Genomic DNA, 7,500 nt, shown 5'->3' with positions numbered 1-7,500 from the left:
AGAGGAAGAAAAGAAAGAAACGAAAGAAAAGGAAAACGGAACAAGAAAAGAAAGAAAAGCAAAGAAAAGAAGAAAAGAAAAGAAAAAGAGAGGAAAAGAAAAAAAGAAAAGAAAAGAAAAGAGAAAAAGAAGAAGACAAAGAACGAAAAGAGAAGACAAGAAAAGCACTGCAACGACTAGCCAGAACGACAAGCAAAGAGAAGAACAGAAAGAGAACGAAAGCAACGAACTACAAAGACACACTCACGAGACGCGAACACAGACACTACACACACTACACATACACTAACAAATACAATCACTCACACTATACTCCACACACTTCCACATCACAACTCCAACCATCCACTAACACTACACACTCCACTCCACTCCACTACACTCCACTCCACTACACTCCACTCCACTATACTCCACTACACTCCACTCCACTACACTACACTCCACTACACCGTACTCCACTACACTCCACTCCACTACACCGTACTCCACTACACTCCACTCCACTACACCGTACTCCACTACACTCCACTCCACTACACCGTACTCCACTACACTCCACTCCACTATACTCCACTACACTCCACTCCACCATGCTCCACTCCACTACACTCCACTACACCATACTCTACTACACTCTACTCCACTAGACCCCACCATACTCTACTACACTCCACCCCAACTCAACTACCATCAAATACACCAAAATACACAGAAGTTTAACCCACGTCACACTCCGATACTCTCTAAAACACCCACTATACTTCACCAGACTACACTTCTTTCTTTCTTTCTTTCTTTCTTTCTTTCTTTCTTTCTTTCTTTCTACACTAAAACAATAATCGAATTTTAAATTGAAAATCCCACCAACAGACATGGCTGAAGGATAAGCTATCTAAATTTCTAAACATTTTTACTTCTTCATATAAAAAAAACCCCACAAACACTGAAAACACACACACACACACACACACACACACACACACACACACACACACACACACACACACACAGTTACACAGAAACCTCGGTGTTTCCAATCAGATGCTGAATTGTTCCTGCGTAATCCGCCTGACTGTGTTACAGTTCAGCTCTTTCTGAAGATCACGCTTCCTGTAATTGACCTAAAAAGATAAGCTGTCGCTCTAATGAAGTGTGTATGACGGCGAGTGTGTGTTGGGCGCTGAGCCGGCGGCTGTGTCAGACCTAAACCACAAATCTAATCAGCCAAAATCAGGTGCTAATACCCAGCTTATCGCGGAGCTTTGTAGTGACGCGCCGCTCCGAGCTGATCTCGCATTGTGACGGCTGCATTTGTGTGCTAATGTGAGGGGAGGGAAAAAGGCTTGTTCAAACACACACACACACACACACACACACACACACACACACAAACACACACACCTACATGTCTGCTAAATTGATGGTGCTAAATGAAATGTCAGGCAGATGAGCGTGCTGTGAACATAAGCTCAATGTTTTTAATCTGCTGTGTTACATGCGATCTGAGCAGTTTCATGGATATTTAACACGACAACAATTTGTCGATCGTCACGATTTCTTAGCCATTTATAGCTACAGCTAACGTTGCGGAACTTCCTTGAAACACGTTTCTCTTCTCGACGATCAGCTCTAAGCAGTCGTTTCCTCGTCGGATTTTCGGTTTTCTATCTTTTTAAGTTTAACAGAAAAAAACGAACAAAGCTTGTCGTTATCCTGAAGAACCAAAACTCTGCAAAACAGCAAAACAACAGCAGGTTCTGCTAACATGCTAATATCAGAGCTCATTAAAGCTTTTCGATATCCTTTAAACTTAGACTTCAAGCAGAATGCTTTTCAGCTAGCGATGCTAACGTGCTAATACCGTAGCTTTGAGCTTTCGAGAGCTTTTGAGCGGACAGATGTCCGAAAGCACTCGAAAACGATTGCTAATTTGGCATTTGGCTAAGTTAGCATCATGTTTGCTCTTAGCATTAGTTTTGGGGGAGGAGCTTAGGCGAGATTGACAGCATAGGGCTCAAGGAGTAAATGAAATAAATAAATAAATAAATAAATAAATAAATAAATATTCTTCAGAACATCATACTTTCTTTACAAATGTTTCTTTCTTTAGATGCTAAAGCATGCGCCTGGATCTCGTTAGCACCGTATCCAGGGCTGTCAGGTGTCACGCATTGGGAGCGACAGTCACGCGCTTCGGTCTTTTCTCACGCTCTCCCGCCACACATCTTATTTCTCAGGCTGTCTCTATGGTAACGGGCAGGAATCGAGCGTGTCTCAGTTCTTAGTCGAGCCTGACACTTATCAGCCAATCAAAAAAAAGAGGCTACACAATAACCAATCAGAAAATAGCACCATTGTGTCTGTGTAAGATTTAACGCAACAACCAATGGAAAAAAAAAAACATTAGAGAAGGTATTTTTGATGGTCGGTTTGAACAAAACCTGGACACGAAACAGCTCGTCTCTCTGGACGGGACATTGTCCTCGATCATGTCCCTAAACATGTCTGGGCTTGTGCTGAACTGTTTTATATGGGAGCAACATTACACATGATAAAGGGGTCCAAAAAGGTAACAAACACTTACAATAAACACCACCAGTCATAATCTCTCTCTCTCTCTCTCTCTCTCTCTCTCTGTCACTCACACACACACACACACACACACACACACACACACACACACACACACACACACACACACAAATTAATAAATGGAAACTGAACAAATTCTTTGTATTTGGTGAAATTGCGGTTAGTGATCTTTACTTCCCCATTATTATTATTTTTTTCTATTGGCGGGGCGGTGGGGGGGGGGGGGTGTAATTGTCATGCTCCCCTGTCTTGCCCGTATCCATAACACAATATTACAAACTTTAAATTTACAAACTAAAATCAGAATATTGAATAAAATCAGATTGTAAATAGACACTTTTTCCCTCGCCGTCGTTGTTGTATAGTATATACTGTATATATATATATATAATATTGTTCTGTCTGCCCCGACTGTTCCTCAGGCACCGGTGGGAATTTAGTTAGTTTTCACCTTCACTGTGTCTTTTTAATCTTTTGTTATTTTTCCTGCTTTCCGAATCCTTTCTTTCAGAAGTTGGCGTCACTTGGGATTGTGGCATCCATCAGCGCTGCTGTTTTCTTCTCCTCATCTATTATCACTATCTGCTTGGCTGTGTTACTTGCCACATGGTGGAAATCCCTCCGGGTTTCAGACGTGCTTCTAAAAAAAAAATCCAGAATTCCGCATGCAGCATTCCTGATGCCGGGGCGTCACGAGATTCGATGGTGTACTCGGGCGTAAGAATGATTCTTTTCCCATGGATAGAAAGTTACTGTATAAAAGCAGGTCATGTATTTATCTGCAGCTAATAGAAAAAATTCTTCTTTCAGCCTTGTGTAAATGTGAAAGTTCCTCATGGCCTCATGGTCAAGTGATTTCCATTTAAACACAATGTTTAACTAAATATTCCTGACCCGCTAATTAACACCAGGCACCTCTGGGTAAAATGTGGCTGGGGAAAGTACAACAGGAAGTTCTACACGGAATCAGATCGTTACCTTCATCCGCATTTGATTTAAGAGCTTTTTAGACGTATCGTTAAAACGCTTCCGGCTGTCGGTCACCTTCATGTAAATATATAAAGGTGTAGCTTCGGTGAGTGTTAAAGCTGCAGCTACAGAGAATTAATCGACACCTTCTGACCAATCAGAAGCCAGAATTCAGCATCGTTGTATAAATTAGACATTTTATGTACACGACGGCTGACGATCAGGTACATCTAGTCTCAGCCTTCGGAGGCTCCGCCCACTGCTTTTCAAAGCTTCAACACTATTTCATTTCGTGGTGTTGTTCAAATTCAGTAACATTAATGTTCCTACTTATCATTTATTCTTTCATTCGGTTTCTACCGCTTATCTGAACTTCTCGGGTCACGGGGAGCCTGTGCCTATCTCAGGCGTCATCGGGCATCGAGGCAGGATACACCCTGGACGGAGTGCCAACCCATCACAGGGCACACACACACTCTCATTCAGTCACACACTCACACACACACTACGGACAATTTTCCAGAGATGCCAATCAACCTACCATGTATGTCTTTGGACCGGGGGAGGAAACCGGAGTACCCGGAGGAAACCCCCGAGGCACAGGGAGAACATGCAAACTCCACACACACAAGGCGGAGGTGGGAATCGAACCCCTAACCCTGGAGGTGTGAGGCGAACGTGCTAACCACTAAGTCACTGTGTCACCAATAAAACAAAAAAATCAAACATAACCCATGTGATTAGCAGCATTTTATCCAACAGCAGCATCTCCATCCATCTCATCCATCACCCAGTGCCATCTTCTTCTAAGCCGAGCTGTAATTACACCTATAGTATCATCCAGGCTGCTGAAAAAAAAACAAAAGCAGCCAGACCTGAAATTGCTTCCTTTCTTCACAGCCTACTTTTGAATGTAACACAGGTCTGGCGTAATCTCCTGCATTCAGGATCATTTTAGAATATCGGATGCACATCTAAGTGCACTCCATCCTCAACCACTTCCTGAGACGCTCTTTATCCCCCTGGTGAAGCGATGCGGGTGAGCTGGCGTACGGAGCGGAGATGCGTCCTACTGACTTATTTACTCAGCTCTTAACCCTGCCAGATCAGTTTCTCCGATAATTAGCTGCACTTCCTGGAGACAATTACAGAAATCCCGGCATGCAGGATGATTAGAGCGGGTTCGAGAGCCGGTGAGACGTAATATACTGGGTGTGTGACTAATGAGTTACGATTCATGAAGAACAAAATCTGGAACGATTTGTATTTATGTTCTTGTAGATACGTTTAGATATTAGTGAGAGGGTCAACTGGAGGCAGAGAGGAGAACTGGGATCTTATTAACTTACCCATGGGCATAATACAGTGTGTGTGTGTGTGTGTGTGTGTGTGTGTGTGTGTGTGTGTGTGTGTGTGTGTGTGTGTGTGTGTGTGTGTGTGTATGTGTGTGTGTGTGTGTGTGTATGTGTGTGTGTATGTGTGTGTGTGTGCGTGTTTGGTTGTTGTTGTGTGTGTTGGTGTTTGTGTGTTTTTGTGTGTGTTTGTGTCGTGCGTGTGTTTTTGTGTGTTTGTTTTTGTTTGTTTTTTTTTTGTTTTTGTTGTTTGTTTGTTTTGTGTGTGTTTTTTTTTTTTTTTGTTCGTTGGTTATGTTCTGTTTTTTGTGTGTTTGTTTTTTTTTGTTGTTTGTTTTTGTTTTTTTTGTTTGTTTTTTTTGTTTTTTTGTTTGTTGTTTTGTTTTTGTGTTTTTTTTTTTGGTTTGTTTTCTTTTTTGTTTTTTTTTTTTTTGTTTTTTGTTTGTTTTTTTTTTTGGTTTTTGTTTTTGTTTTTTGTTTTTTTTTTTTTTTTTTTTTTTGTGTTTTTTTTTTTTTTGTTTTTGTTTTTTTTTTTTTTTGTTTTTGTGTGTTGTTTGTTTTTTTTGTGTTTTGTTTTTTTTTTTGTGTTTTGTTTTTTGTGTGTGTTTTGTTTGTGTTTTGTTGTGTTGTTGTGTGTGTTGTTTTTGTGTGTGTGTTGTGTATGTGTGTGTGTGTCATGTGTGTTGTGTGTTGTATGTGTGTGTGCTGTTGTTGTGTGTGTGTGTGGTGTGTGTGTTTGTGTTGCGTGTGTGTGTGATGCGTGTGCGTGTGTGTGTGTGTGTGTGTGTGTGTGTGTGTGTGTGTGTGTGCATCGTGTGTGCGTATGTGTGTGGTTTGTGTGGTGTTGTGTGTGTATGTGTGCTGTGTGTGTATGTGTGCGTGTGTGTGTGTGTTGTTGTGTGTGTGTGTGTTGTGTGAGTTGTGAGTGTTGTGTGTGTGTGTGTGTGTGTGTGTGTGTGTGTGTGTGTGTGTTTGTATGTTTTAAAGAGTGTGTGAGTTTGTGTGTGTGTGTGTGTGTGTGTGTGCGTGTGTGTGTGTGTGTGTGTGTGTGTGTGTGTGTGTGCTTGACACTGATTGGAGTGCTGTTGTGCACCGAGACGGACTGAAAGGCCCCTTAATTATTTCTCACCTTGATGCTGACCTTTCGTTCAGCTCGTCTTCCTTCAGAATCTCAGGCAGATCTGTGTGTGTGTGTGTGTGTGTGTGTGTGTGTGTGTGTGTGTGTGTGTGTGTGTGTGTCCAAATTTTCCATTCTTCTCATCTCTCCTGCTATCTGGTCGGCATCTAAATGATTCTCCTCAATCTAATTACCGCGGGATGAGCCGAAAGATTCGGGCGGCCGCTCGCTCGGGATTTGTCTCTGATTTAAAAACAAAGAGCTGTGAGATTTTATAAAGCGTAAGATCTACGATTCTACAGAAAGATCTACAATTCCATCAACCGGCTCAAGATCGAGTCCCGATTTCATCCTGAAAAGCTCCAAGAAGTTTCGTTATCTCATTTATTTAGTAGAACAGCTCAGGACATTCACACGGTGTTCAGCGTACGCAACACAAACGTACAAAAAGTAAAAGTAACTGTTAAATTGGGGAAGTTTTCTGTTGTTGCTTTTATTACTAACATTTATGGAAGGAGTCTCCAGTGTCAGAGGTAAAGCCATAACTTTCCTGTGTACTGGTTCCTGGTTCCTGGTTCCTGGTTCCTGTTTCCATTCCACAAAACTAAACGTATTTACAGTATAGATGCATTAAAACTTTCTCTTTCTTAATTCCTTACATATATTGTACTATTGGAAATGGGGACATGTTGCATTAGGACTATTTTCATATTATTTATATTCATATACATACATAAGACATAACCGACAGTCACACAAAGCTCACGATCGTTTAAGGCATGGATCTGCAAACGGCCGTAAATACTGGAGTGTCACAGCTTCTGTAAATACACGAATAAACTAAATCTAAGAACTTTTTATTAAACTAAAGAATTCAATAGCTAAGACTATTAAAATACATAATACACCTATATCACAAATGTATCACTAGTAATAAAAAATAAATATATTATTATATAAATATAAGCACGGTGGCTTAGTGGTTAGGACGTTCGCCTCACACCTCCAGGGTTGGGGGTTCGATTCCCGCCTCCACCTTGTGTGTGTAGAGTTTGCATGTTCTCCCCGTGCCTCGGGGGTTTCCTCCGGGTACTCCGGTTTCCTCCCCCGGTCCAAAGACATGCATGGTAGGTTGATTGGCATCTCTGGAAAATTGTCCGTAGTGTGTGTGTGTGAGTGTGTGTGTGAGTGAATGAGAGTGTGTGTGCCCTGTGATGGGTTGGCACTCCGTCCAGGGTGTATCCTGCCTCGATGCCCGATGACGCCTGAGATAGGCACAGGCTCCCCGTGACCCGAGAAGTTCAGATCAGCGGTAGAAAGTGAGTGAGAGTGAGTGTTTGGAATAGAGCTCCCTCCTGATCTGCTGCTCTGCAACTCCAGCAAAGTGCAACGACCTTGAAAGTTTGTCGTCAAACCGAATCTGAACTTCATGCAGAAGTGGACTGTCATATCTTTTTAATCAGAAAT

The sequence above is a fragment of the Tachysurus fulvidraco genome, chromosome 26 (genome assembly GCF_022655615.1).
Source record: "Tachysurus fulvidraco isolate hzauxx_2018 chromosome 26, HZAU_PFXX_2.0, whole genome shotgun sequence".
In the NCBI taxonomy this organism is placed as follows: Eukaryota; Metazoa; Chordata; class Actinopteri; order Siluriformes; family Bagridae; genus Tachysurus; species Tachysurus fulvidraco.
This window is presented reverse-complemented; position numbering follows the sequence as displayed.